Source organism: Aethalodelphis obliquidens, unplaced genomic scaffold, assembly GCF_003676395.1.
Source record: "Aethalodelphis obliquidens isolate GAN/ISIS:26980383/991018 unplaced genomic scaffold, ASM367639v1 scaffold50, whole genome shotgun sequence".
Lineage (NCBI taxonomy): Eukaryota > Metazoa > Chordata > Mammalia > Artiodactyla > Delphinidae > Aethalodelphis > Aethalodelphis obliquidens.
This window is the reverse complement of record NW_020837994.1, coordinates 13,017,059-13,031,549: the sequence shown is the minus strand read 5'-3', so window position 1 is coordinate 13,031,549 and position 14,491 is coordinate 13,017,059. Positions and strand designations below refer to the sequence as shown.

Sequence of the window (14,491 nt, the reverse complement as noted above, 5' to 3'; positions counted from 1 at the left end):
CAGAGGAAAAGAGGCCTCTGAAGGAGCTTGAGAGAACAAGATCAGAGAAATAAAGAGCAAAAGGAGAGAGTACAGTCTCCTAAGTCAGGTTAGCCAGGAGGTTATTAGAAAAAAGAATGATTGACAGTGTTGGGTATCCTAAAGATGCCCAATGAGACAATTTCAAAAATCTCACCAACAGACTTGGCAATTAGGAGGTCCCATGTGACTTTTGCCAAATAAGTTTTTTTTTTTTTAATGAATTTCTTTTTATTCAACAGGCTTTATCACAACTTTACGCGGGCCTCTCACTGTTGTGGCCTCTCCCGTTGCGGAGCACAGGCTCCGGACGCGCAGGCTCAGCGGCCATGACTCACGGGCCCAGCCGCTCCGCGGCATGTGGGATCTTCCCGGACCGGGGCACGAACCCACGTCCCCTGCATCGGCAGGCGGACTCTCAACCACTGCGCCACCAGGGAAGCCCGCCAAATAAGTTTTGATGGGGCAGTGAGAACTGAAGACAGACCACAGAGGGCTGGAAGGTAAGGGAGAAAGTAAAAAGAGAATCTGAAAACTTCGGCTCAGTAGAAAAGAAAAAAAGATAAAAGCAAGAATGGATCAGAATTTCAAGAGAGACTATGTGTGTTTAAGGAAGGGAAAGATTCTAACATAGAGGCTGTCAGGCGAGGGACAGGTTTACATTTTAAGAAAGAAAAGATAAATTGCATAGAGCCCTCGAGATGGGAGGGGGTGGGTTTGGGTAGGAGGGGCAAGGAGAGCTGATCTTGTCTAATCGCCTCTATCGTCTTTATGAAGTATGCAGCATGGCGATCTGCTGAAAATGGGGAGTGAGGAAAATGGTGGAGATAGAAAAAGGAGGTCACATGGAAGGGGCGTTGGAGAGGAGCTCAGGACTTGTGTGGGCTGCAGAAAGTGCATGAGGTCATGCATGGACGATGCACTGCTCAGGGCCTGGCTAGTAAAGGCCCTAAACAAATGGTGAAAATTATCCATGTTCGAGGTGAATCTTGAGGAACATATTCAGGGCCTAACTGATGTCAAAGGGACAAAATCCTGGGTCGGGGCAGCATGGGTCTCAAGGCCAAATACCTACAGTACGGGGAGGCGGGGAAGGGGGGACTGGAAGGCAGATGTCTAAAGCAAAGAGTTTCTTAGTAGTTTGTATATTGCTCTCCAGCATCTGGGTGTTGAGATTTGGAAAGAAGATCTAGTTCTACAAAGAAAGGAAAAATCGAGAGTTCGGAGGCCATGTTATAATTCCAGAGGCAGAACTAACTCTGCTATCAGAGTCTGAGCCTTTTGCTGCAGTGACTGCAAGTTAAGAAATACTAAACTGATCAAGTGCAATCTGAGATGATGTGGTTCAAAATAGAAAAAATGATTGCAAGACTGGGATTGGTTGGTTCAATCTATTTGTTATCGTTTCCCCATTTCCCTAAATAAATGTTTACTCAGTGTCCTAGTAGGTTCTCAAAGTCAACAAAAACGAAGTTTGGCGTATATTTTATTGGCATGTCCCTGATTTTGTTGGTGTTGACAGGTGTGGGCAGCATGTGCAGGTATCGTTTTGCTTTGTTTGCTTGTGTTAACATGGTTGAGGTTAAGAGTACCTGCTCTTCTGTTGCACTAATGGGGTTTGATCCCAGCTACCTCTGACTAAACACCATCACGTCACTCTCCAAGCCTCAGTTTTCTCATCTGTAAAATGTGGATAATATCAGTATCCATTTCCAAGGGTGATCAATAAATGTTTCTCCTTACTATTATTGTTAGCTTGACTTGCCTTAACTCCTTTCTAATGCCCTCTCACCTGCTAAGCTGCTCCATTGGCCCATGAGCCACAATCAGGTGTGGTCCCAGAAGATAAGGCAGCCATGTTGTTTTTACAATATGACAAGTTGCCTAGTTCTGTGGGATGACAAATAGAGCTGTTCAGACACAATGCCTTTCGAAGGAAAGCAGCTATGTGGGTCTCAGTTAGTAGCATCAGTGTCATAGGAGGAAAAAGCACAGCCCCTCCTGGGTTAGAGGTAAGGGAGGCCATGTGAAGCCAGATGAATCCAGCAAAAATCTCCCAAGTCCCAAGTCCAAATCAGGCTGCGGGATTACTGTCTCTACAGTGCTGGGAATCGGACTCTTCTAGGCAAGGGCTGAGTAAGAATATGCCTCGTGATATGGACTGGTCTCTAGGAGCAGATAGAAATAACTAACGATTATTTATTCATTCATTTATTTACTCATTTATTTGTTTATTCAATCATTCACTTTTCAGCACTTACTGGGCATCCACTATGTGGCAGAAACCGCCTTCATGCTGAGGTACAGAGATAAATCTAATATTCTTGAGGCCAAGCACATAACAGTTCTAAAGGCTGCTGGCCATTTTGAAAAATGTCTGTGTTCGAGACATTAGACTAAGGACTCAGCATATTTTATTTCAGTGCCCCTTGCCTCTTAGATCTTTACACATGCTGTTCCCTCCTCTCTTTCTGGACTAAATAGGTCTTCAGAACTCAGTTGAGCTGCCATTTTTTTCCCAAGAAATCTTCTTTGACTACCCCTACCCCCAAGTCAAGTTAGGTGTCCTTCTTAAGTGTTTCCCAAGCATCCTGGATGCCTCCAGTGGGCTTACCGTGCTATGTAAATGAATCCTCTCTTTGTTGATCTATATCTACCTCTAGATTGGAAGAGCCATGAGGGCAAAGGTCTCATTTGTCTGGTCTACCACTGTATTCCACCAGGCCACCCAGCACACAGAAATCTCTCAGTAAATGTATTTAGAGTAAATACATGCTGATACTCACAAATGAAGTAAGCGTTATTACCTTTGCTTTACAAATAAAGAAAGTGAAGTTTGTTGTCAAATAATTTTCCCAAACTTAAAGAGCACTATATAGGTAGAGATTGGAACTGAACAAATCCATAGTGTTAAATTCCAGCTAGGTACCGCTAGAAGGTTCTGAGGCTGCAGTCTGCCCTCTTTGAATATTGGAGTCTTAGGAAAAGTAAGAGAAAAGTTAAAAACATATTATCCCCAAACTCAGACTTTTCCCCTAAAGAATCAGAAAATTTGTTTTAATTGAATGGGGACTAACTTTTTAAAAAGTATCAGTGTTATTTAATGCTATATCTTTAAGCCACTTAAAAATCATCTCACATACTACCCGTTGTGTATCTCGCATGCTGGTCTAAGGCAGTAGATTTTACTCCCTACTCAGGGAGCCCTGGGCTCTTCTGGGGTGGAGAGTGACTGTGTCAATATGGGGAAGTAGCTAAGCAGGTAGAGCTCTGAGGCTGCACACGTAAGTTAGAGCAGCTCTGCTCTTATTCAGGGCTGTGAACCATTTCATTTTTTAAAGGGTTACGCTGCTAGGGAAGAAATATCTTGAAAACCACCAGCCTACTCACTAATAGTGTCCACTTACTTACTATACACCTACTATGGGCCAGTCCTTTACATACTTTAAACCAGCGGTCCCCAACCTTTTTGGCACCAGGGACCGGTTTCGTGGAAGACAATTTTTCCATGGATGGGGGGTCTGGTTCAGGCGGTAATGCCAGCGATGGGGAGCCATGGGGAGCAATGGGGAGCGGCAGATGAAGCTTCACTTGCTCACCCGCCACTCACCTCCTGCTGTGCGGCCCCGTTCCTAACAGGGGGTTGGGGACCCCTGCTTTCAACTTCTCTCTACAAAGTAGCTGTTGTTAATGGATGAGGCAGTTGACACTCTGAGAGATTCAGGAACCTGTCCAAAGTCTTCTGGCTGATAAGTGGCAGAACTGTCATTTCAACCTAGTCTCTCTGCTCTTTTTCTGTTTTTGTATCCTGCTTTGGAATCCTTTCCATTCAACACATTATTTATTGAGATTCTACTACTTTTTAAGCACTTGTTAGGTTCTGGGGTTAGAAGCTCACAGTCTATTGGAAGTGAAAATCATGTGAATAAATATCTACACAAAGCGTTTTGGACACTATTCTCCAATGAGACATGGAGTGAAGAGCGGTCAGTTTTACCTGGTGGAGTGAGAGAGTGGTCATTTAGGTTTCTTAAAGGTGGTAATGCTGCAGGGTCAGTGACAAGTAGGAGTGCTGGAGAGATGACATTGGAGAGTTGGGGAGGCCAGATTTTTTTGGGTTTTTTTTTGCGGTACGTGGGCCTCTCACTGTTGTGACCTCTACCATTGCGAAGCGCAGGCTCCAGACGCGCAGGCTCAGCGGCCTTACGGGCCCAGCCGCTCCGCGGCACGTGGGATCTTCCCGGACCGGGGCACGATCCCATGTCCCCTGCATCGGCAGGCGGACTTCTCAACCACTGCGCCACCAGGGAAGCCTCCGGGGGAGGCCAGATTTTAATGGGCTTTGTGTGTCATCCATACAAAGACTTAGAGCCCTGTGGTCTGGGACTTGCGTCATTTAATTGATTTATAGTCCTCTAATACTTAGTTGTTTTGAAAATTCCAGTCTTAGCTAAAAAAATCTCTGTGGGAGAGATTTGTTGCCATTTTAGAAGGAAAATGGAAAGATAGCTGAAGAAAGAGACGTATTTGGAGGAGTAGCCCCTCTCCCACCAAGGAGTATGGACTTTAGATATTGGGGATCAGTGAAGGATTACAAGGCTCATTTATCACACTGTGGCTCTGAAGTCACCCAGGGCCTCCTTGACCTACAAGATCCAGCTAAACTCGCCTCACAACTCCAATTTCACAGCCTGTCTCTCCCAGCACTTGTTCCCCAAGGACTTATTCTCTCATGGCCCATTTGTCTCTAGATTTTGTCTTCCTCCAACCCTGTGTTGCACCAAGGATGACCCCAACCAGACACGCAAGTCAATACCCAAAAGAATTCACTCACACCAAAGCACAAATGAGCATTGTAGATTTTACTAGAGATTCCTAAGGGGAGTTAGAGGAAGAATTTACAGCAGTCACACCAAAGTCCACTTTTAGACATTCTTGTTCTCTCCAAATTCCTCCTTCATGCAGTCACCAGCCCAAGGCACCTTTCCTCATTTCCTGGATTACCTGTTGAAACTTCAAATTCTTCTATTACTGAAAAGTGCATCTGTTACCCCAGTCCAGGAACAGACCTGGACTCAGATCCAGGGATTAAGATAAATTTCAAGCCCCAAGTATTTATAAAAGCTTTTCCACCCCATATCCCACAACCTTCAGGCCAAAATACAATGTTCTTCATAAGAGAAATCCTGGTGCATAATTTTTCCTATCTGGTTATAAAAGGATTAAGATAACAGTAGACTCTTTGATCCAAAAGTGTAAAGCTATACCATTGTTTGTACTGGGCAATCTCCCTTGAAGAATGAATCATCCCGTCAATCCTGGGGGGGGAAAAATATGTGTCAGAACCAAGCTTAGATAGGTAGGGGGAGAGAATCTCTTTTGATCTTGTCAACGGAAAGAGTCGAGATGTTTAAGAGAAGATCCTAGGTGGTGGCCATCAATACGGCATCACCCATGGGCAACAGGTGGGAGCTTTGAAGTGAGGACTTAGGCAAAGGCTCTGGGAAGTGATGTCAGCCCTTTGGATAACTAGCTCATTGCCATTCATGGAACCTGTGTGAAATGGGAAGAGGTAAAATCCCTGAGACCTATCCAGTTCAAGTGGAATCAGAGCCTGTGCTTTGGAAGTTGCATCATTTAAATGATTTATACTCTCTGTTTACCCCTTTTACTCTTCCGTAACATTCAGTTTTTTTTTGAAAGTTCCAGTCTTAGCTGAAGAATCTGTGAAAGTGACTCATTGCCATTTTAAGGGGAAAATAGAAAGATGTTTGAAGAAAGATAGAAAGATGTTGGGAGAGCAGCACCTTTCCTGCCCAGGAAGGTGGGGAGCCATTGAAGAATGGAGGCAGTGGGCTTCCGTGGTGGTGCAGTGGTTAAGAATCCGCCTGCCAATGCAGGGGACACGGGTTCGAGCCCTGGTCCGGGAAGATCCCACGTGCCACAGAGCAACAAAGCCTGTGTGCCACAGCTACTGAGCCTGTGCTCTAGAGCCCGTGAGCCACATCTACTGAGCCCGCGTGCTACAACTACTGAAGCCCCCGCGCCTAGAGCCTGTGCTCCGCAACAAGAGAAGCCATGATAATAAGCCGTGCACCGCAACGAAGAGTAGCCCTCGCTCGCCGCAACTAGAGAAAGCCCGCGCACAGCAACGAAGACCCAACACAGCCAAAAATAAAAACAAATAATTAAAAAAAAAAAAAAAAGAATGGCGGCAGCAAGCAAACTGAGAAAATCCAAAGAGGAAGAGAATGCTTGGAACCCAGAGGGACAGAAGAAGAGTTTCTAGGTCCAACTCCCATCCTCCACCTGGAGATTCTCTTTCCAGGCTAAATTTTGGAGGATTTGAGTTTTATTTTATTGGGAGAACATAACAGTAAACTTCTTTATCAAAATATGGTTGCTACAGCTGGGCCAGGCTCCCTCCTATTTCTGACCCATAGTAAAGATAGGCCTTCATGTCAGTGAAGTTCTGGAAACTTGTGTGCCCAACACCCACCTTCAACCCCAGCCATATACCTGCTGCCTCAAGGTCTGCCTGAGGATGGGGATGGGAGAAGGATGTTGAGATGCATCCTCTAGCTCAGAGGTTTCAAAATAATTTTTTCTAGCATTGGAATTCTGTCCTGAGTAAAATTTTACTTTCAACCCCAAATTGGAAAACATAAAATTAGATTACTCTGGTTGAATTGCAACAGGGGGTCGGGATGCCATCCCTTATGTTGCTGCCCCTTTCCCCAACTCATGCCAATACTCCAAGTTTCCTCCTGGGAACTCTAGAGATTGAAGGGGTTCAGTATGAAGGCCACCCTTCTAGATAGTCATCTTCAAAGCCCTTGCCTCATGAGTCTGGCAATTGCATGTGGATAAAAGTTCATCTCAGTCCATTTGAACATTCCCACTTTTCCCTGGAAACACTTGTATGTGCTATAGGGGAAGTACAGAGTGCATTTGATCTGTGAGGTTATGTACCTGTGCTGGCATCTGCTGAGGTGTCCAACAGCTCTTTGGGTTCTCAATCATCTATCCATACAGGTTGCCTTTGAATCATTCTTCATTCACACCTGAAAGCTTCTTTTGGGTCTGTGGCAGTCTTGGCCTCTCAGGAATGATTCTACAACTCCAGTGCCACAGAAGGACATAGGAAACTGAGTCTTTCTACAGGCTACACATAACAAGCAATCATTTCTTCTCAAACAAACACCTTTCAAGATTTCTGGGCACAAGTTTTCTTTATTCCTGAAGCTAACAAGCATCCTATTGGGGTATTTGGGGCTTCAGAACAGAACACCCAACAGAGAATAACTTAAAACATAAGACTATATGTTACTTACCATAACAAGAAGTCCGGAAGTGACAGGGAGTAAAAGGATTGACTATTTCAGCAACGTAACAAAATAATCAAGGACCCAGGTACTTTCCACTTCTCCCTCTGTCATCCTCAGCATGTGGATGGCTATCCTCAGGCTTGTTCCATGGTTGGAGGTGGCTGTCACTGTCTCAGACATCACCTTCTCACACAACTGTTCCAAAGGCAGGAAAAAAGCCTCCTATATCTTTATTTATTTTTTAAATTGGAAAGCGTAACAGACAAAACAGTTTGTCAAATAAGGAGATGATTCTATTCAAGCTATTGCAATAGGGAGAATGTTCATGAAGGAGAAAGTTCTCTAAGAAAGGGAAGGGGGTCTGGGATTTTAATAAAGGCAGGTCAACAAGGGGGTCATCCACAGTCTTACAAGAGTCACGAAGAAGGATAGAGATGGGTCTTCTTTTAGTACATGGGAGAGCATTGCTGGTAGCTGTTTCTTGGAACACAAAAGAGAGGAGGGATTTCAGAGAACAAAGGTGTAGGGGAATTTCTTAGCCAGCTCTGCTTTCTGAGAGCACAGGGCTCAGGTATAGTTCAACATTTGTCAGTCTGCCCTTTTGTTCAAAATGAATGAATATCACTTGTCACTGAACAACTCAGAGGTAATTTATAAACCCCTGAATGGAGTGAAGCAGGGTCTGAGAAATAGTCTCTCGAGGACGTTTTTTTGCCTCTAGTCCTGCAAAACCAGTTCAACCATCTGCAGAGAAGTGGTGGCAAAAGTTGATTATTTTAGAGTCCTGGAGATCAGGCATCTTAAGAGAAGTATGCTTAAAATGAAAAAAGGGAAACAATAACATAAAAGGTTGTATTAAAGTAAAGAACCAGGAGTTGAACTCTAAGGGTAACCAGTCCAGTGGATTCCAACAGGCCAGTGGAGGAAAACATCCAGTTATGCAGCACAGCTCCTGGAGTTTCTTGAAGCTCTTGAGCTAGGATGTCAATGCTCTTGGTGGTGGTATTTTCCACAGTCAAGGTTACTCCTCATATAAGGGCATGCGTGACCCAAGTATTTCATCGGCCTTACTTAGTAATCCAGACAGTGGCTTGTCCAGAGAGAATTCGGGCTCATGCATGGTCTACTGCAATGGTGAGTCCTTCGAGCTTTATATCAAGCCATAGAGCTTCAGCTTCCAGGCCTTCTTCAGGTCCTGGGGAAAATGGCCAGCTGCAAGGCAACAGAGTCCCAGGAAGGATATGGACAGTCAGGCTATAGTTCTCAGTAATGCCACCAGGCAGAAGCCAGATAAATTGGAAAAGTTAGTTTGGAAGGTTGTAGCCAGATATTGAAGGAATCTGGAAGACTGAGAAATTGGGGAAAATTGACAGTTTGGGCAAGGAAACAGGATCTGGTTCAGTTTGCAGGTAAGGTACCAAAACTGGTTTCTCTAAGCAGAAGAAGGAAGTCAATTAATCTCTACCTGACAAGACAGAGTTTGCATATTCATCATCTACAATTTATAGAGAGGTGTAAAATAGCTCAAAGACAATGAAAATCTCATAAATAAACCCAACAAATGTAGCCAGCTCTGACCGCAATTAAATCCCCTTTCAGGAACCTTCTACGATTTTCTATATCTGTTGCACCCCCTTTATCACAACTTCTCAAAGTGATAAAAACAGAAACACATTCATTAACAGACCCAAATATGTACATATACCCTCTCCATAGCATATAAAAATAGGAAGCAAAAGTATACAATCTTAAATTATACTTAGTGACACTTTTTCAGTATTATATCTTCTTAGAAATGATCTTAGTATCTAATGAATATCTATTAATTAACTCAGTTTAGTATCAGTCCAAGGTTTTAAGTTACCTAAAGATCTTGGAAATTATCTTCAAGCTGATGTAATTTCAATTACTGTTGAAATAAAGTTTGTCAGAATAATGATCCGATATGGTTAAACAAAATTTTAAATTTAGAAAAATTCTATATATTTAGTAGAAGTAATGCTAACCTGCTCTATCAGTAACTCTGGATAAGCTTAGGAAGAAGATATTTATGTAAAGTAAAGAACGTATGTTTGTATCATGCTTAACTTTAACTCAGAGAAAACAGAGCTATTTTATTAAACTGAAATTACTGACCTAGTCTTGTTTGCCAAAGATTCACCTACATCTTGAGAACTTGAATTTTTAAAAAAATTCTGAGTTTTTTTCTATAAGAATACCTTTTCTTTTCCACATTGAAAGTATTTCAGGCTCACTTTCCTTTATTGCTGAGAATTTTAGGAATATTCAATTTATGTAATGAGCTTTTTTGTCTCTAAGCCAGTCAGAATACAGTGAACTCCTTTAAGATATTTTATAATATAGTTTGGGAATACCACCCAGAGATGGGAAAGTACAACACAATCAGATAATGAGAGGTTTTCTGAGGCCTTTCTGAATTACAGACATATAAACATACAGAGAGAGAGAGAGCCACTTACAACTTCAATTCTAAATTTCAGCCATAGGTTAAACGTGGTCCTCCTTTTTATTCTCAGTCTTCTTTCCCATATTGTACTTTGAAATCCTCCCATTCTTCAAAGCTCATTCTAAATGCACCTCTCCCTTGAAGCCTTACCTTAACCCTCAGGAGGGTAGAATTTCTTCCACAACCATTGCTCCTCTCTGATCACTTGAATCAATCAACCTGAAAATGCAGTTATTTATGTATATTCCTCATCTTCTCTTTAAATCCAAACTCAGGGATGGCAGAGACTAGATTATCTTTCTTTCAACAAGCATTTATTTTACACCTACTGTGTTTCAGGCACTGTCCTAGATACCTTTTAGACAACGAGTGACAAAAAGGTGGGATCCCTGCTTTCATGGGGCTCCCAGTTTGGAATTTGATATACTTTTATATTCTCTTTTTGTATTCTTCGCAGCATTTGCAGTGGTTTGTTGAATAAATTAATAAATGAATATCTTCAGGCTTAGATTCACCCTGATACTGAAAGGGAAGAAAAAAGAATTTTTTTCTGAGGACCTGTTGTGTACCCTGAGCTCTTAGGCACTTTGAACAAATTATCTACTTTAATCCTACTAATATCCAGAGTCTGAGCTGAGTGCTTTATATACATATTTCTAATCTTTACAGCAACCTTGTAAGGTAGATGATTTTACAAAGGAAAAAACTGAGGCTGAGTGAGGTTATCCCACTTGCCCTGAGTCATGATGCTAGTAGGTATCAGTATAGGGATTTGAACCCAGGTCTGTCTGACTCCAAAGCCCCGAGTCAGACTGCTGAGTATAGTTAAACTGCCTTGGAGAAAACTTAGGTCATATATCCCAGAGAACAAGTCACAGGTAAGTCTTGACTTAGGGAGCCTGTGCACCTCGGGCACTAAACGGCAGGCTGGCCCACACCAGTGGCTTGAAGGCCCTTTCAGCCCTCCAAGTGAGAGCCAAGGTCAGCAAGTGGTGGCATGCTTTGTGCAGGTGGGGCTGAGGTTCCCAGGGGCAGAGGGCTCTCTCACCTGGAATTGCACTCAGCCAGGTAGTCAGGAGTCAGGGACTACCGGGGAACAAGAGCTGTTCATGCCAGAAACACATGCCTCCCGCTGAGGCCAAAAGTCACATTCCTTGTTTTAAGCTCAGTACTCGGAGCTGGACCTTTCCCAGAAGAGATGCTGTATGTGAATGAGCTCAGTGATAACCAGTACCAAACGCATTTTAACCCCTCAGGTTTGCAACAAGTGACTACAATCAGTCTAACCCATGTGATGTTGGGAAAGAGGGGAATAAGGGTTGCTGCCTTAACCTGAGGGATGCAGCAGCTCCCTCACCTCCTGTAGAAAACCAGGAGCAGGAGCAAGAACAGAGAGCTTTTAGGACACATTTTAGGCTTTACAGACATAATCACATTTATTTACCACAGTTGCCTCACGAGGTGGGCACGGTTATTATCCTTGTCAAGTTACCAGCGAGGAAACAGGCACAGAGAGATTTAAGTCTCTTGACCTATATCACAAGTCAGTGGAAGCAGCAGGATATGAAACCATATTGTTTGAGTCCAAAGATGGTGCCTTTAACCACTACATGATATGGCACCTCCAGGCAAAAATACATAGAGGGTTATTATGGTAACGGCCACCCATGAATCATACTTCATGTGTCCACACCACTTTGCAACTTCATTGTTGCCTCTCTCATCAAGAGGTGGAATCTATTGCTCCACCTTTTTTTAAATTTTTCTTTTAAAATCTGGGCTAATCCTGTGACTTGCTTTGACCAATAATTGTGGCTGAAGTGACACTGTGGGAGTTCCAGAGCCTAGACCTCAGGAAGCTTTGCAGCTTACACTCGTATCACTCTTACCCTCTTGGAATTTTGAGACTGCCATGTTAGGAGAAAGTGCAGGCTATCTTCCTGGAGCATGAGAGGTCATGTGGAGCAGAACGAAGGCTCTCCAGCCCACAGCCAGCCCAGCTGGCAGTTGAGTAAACCCTTTTGGATGTTCCAGCTTCAGCTGGCTCCCCCTGCCTGCAGCTGCACCTGTGAGCCCAGGTGAAACCAGGAGGACCTCCCAGTCAATCCACCGAATCAGAAATAAGAAACCATTGTTGTAAGCCACTAGATTTTGAGGTGATTTATAATGTAGCAATATGTAACCGAAATAGGTAGGTTTTAAATTCATTGTCTATCTTGGACTCCCTGCTTTTTGGCAATCTAGGGTTACATGATAGGGAATGATGGGAAATTTGAGCTAGAGGAATGGCAGACAGCATCTAATTAAACCCTTTTTTTTTTATGTTATTATTTATAAATTACAAACAAGGCATATTGATCATCACTTGAATATGTTGTTTTTGACATTTTATGTAATCTGTGAATGATATAGTCAGGCTTTGATAATGTCTGAAAAAACAATGTTTCTTTAAGGTTTTCAGACGAATTTTCTTGCATTTTGCTATGGCCTTGCTGCTTTTGTCCTGTGTCTTTTTGAAAAATTAATTAATTAAAGAGATTCGTTGGAGTATAATTGCTTTACAGTGGTGGGCAAGTTTCTGCTCTATAACAAAGTGAATCAGCTATACGTATACATATATCCCCATATCCCCTCCTTCTTGCGTCTCCCTCCCACCCTTCCTATCCCACCCCTCTAGGTGGTCACAAAGCACTGAGCTGATCTCCCTGTGCTATGCAGCTGCTTCCCACTAGCTATCTGTTTTACATTTGGTAGTATATATAAGTCCATGCCACTCTCTCACTTCGTCCCAGCTTACCCTTGCCCCTCCCCGTGTCTTCAAGTCCAGTCTCTACTTCTGCATCTTTATTCCTGTCCTGCCCCTAGGTTCAACCCTTTTATTTTATAGAGGAAGACACTTGTCCCATAGAGGAGAAGTGACTTGTCCCAAATCACAGTTTTTACAGCCTGAGACAAGACTAAACCTGTCTTCAGAGCCCCACATCTAGAATTCTCTTTGCTACACGACATTGCCCAACTACACTGCAGTAAGAGAGTGTAAAAGCTATTTCTGACTAATTTCAAGGATAAACACTAAAACCTGTTTATAGTACATAGCCTTAAATTTATAGTCTTCAATTGTTGTGACATCCATGCAAGGAGATTCATATGCCAAGTACCCATAAAATGCCAGGAAGGAAGCAATTACTGGAAACAAGACAGTGAATTATCATAATTGAGTATATATATTGTCTCTGGTGGATCTGTGCACTTACGGATGTGCCAGCTCCCTGGTAGACCAGTTGGTCTCACCTTGGCTGCACCTTGGAATCTTCTGAGGAGTTTTAAAGACCATCTGAGGTTGGCCCAGGCATCAAGAGTTTTAAAATTGGCCCAGGGTGAATCTAGTGAGCAACTGGGGCTGAGAACCCCTGCTCTGGACCGTGAATTCCTGGAGGGGCAGAATTTTTATCTTTGCACCCCTCCAGAGTGCCATTCCAGAGAACAATTGTTGATTGAAACTGGGGACACATGGCTGAAAGTACTTACAGAGAGCAGCTATGGCAGAGTGGAAATTACATGGGCTTTGACGTCAAAAATATGTCTTTGCCTCTCAAGTTTGCTATTTAGTAGCTGTGTAACCTTGGATACAACAGGGTGTCTGAGCCATCTATAAAATGGATATAAAGATGATACTGACTTCCCAGGGATGTTATGAAATTCAGCTGAGATTGTTTAGCTTTAAAAAACTCCTTGATAACAATAAAGACCTTGTTAAGTATTGTTATTTCTATTCAGAAAGGAAATAGACAAGCTTTTTTTTAAATGGTAAAAGCAATGAAAGATGATTATAAGAATTTAAGCAATATGGAGAGTTATTTTAAAAAATCAAGTACAAATTACCTATAATTCCTCCGTAAGTACACTTAAGCATTTTGTTATTTCTCCTTCCACATGTTTTTCTTGCTGTCTCTATGTGTGCCTGCACACATTCAAACACATGCACAAAAACATGATTGAAAAAATACAGGACTGTATTGTGTCCATTTTCCTTGTTAGTACCTTGAGTTCTTCATATCCACGAATAGCAGTTGTGATGTTTTTCTAACCTAGGGATTTGAAAGCAATTGAAGGAGGTAATATGGTTATGATGAAATGGAAACAAGAGCAAAGCCAGCGCAGATTTGCAGAAAAAATTACACATTTGGGGTGCCTAATGACTGCTGAAAATTATTTGCAAGGTTTCACTGTGGCTTACCCATTTTCTCCCCTGAGAAGACTGACGTCTCCCACAAAAGCTTGGGAATTGACATAGATGGTCCTTACCCAAGAGCCTTAGTCACAGCCCCCAAATCCTTTTGGCCAGCAACCTTTATTTACACATGGCTTCAAAGGTAGTGAGGAAGGGAATGGAAGGAAGAACAAAAGTGCTTATTCAAGTAACTATTAATTTGAGGAAAGCAAGTTTCATACCCGAGCCAACCTAGAGTTGATTCAAAAGTCAACAGTTAAAAGAGCCAGAGCAAACAGGTCAAATCTCTGAGGGTGATACTGTCTGGCAAGGGATCCAGCTTTGGGAAGGACCTGAAGACGACTGAACTCTTTCTGGCTCAAGCCTCCTTTCTTTCTGGACATAATTCCTCATAGCATCAGAGCCTCCATGCGCCTGTTGGCTGGGGGTCTTGCACATAAGGAGGCT

At 42.8% G+C, this 14,491-nt stretch overlaps 1 protein-coding gene across 1 annotated transcript in view; it reads left to right on the top strand.

Moving 5' to 3' along the window:
- Positions 1 to 385: 385 nt before the first annotated feature.
- The window catches only part of ME3 (malic enzyme 3), a 299,568-nt gene continuing 285,462 nt past the window's right edge, over positions 386 to 14,491 (top strand). The window contains exon 1 of the mRNA XM_027083614.1: positions 386 to 521. The gene's annotated coding sequence lies outside the window, so the exon portion shown is untranslated. The remainder of the gene's footprint in view (positions 522 to 14,491) is intronic.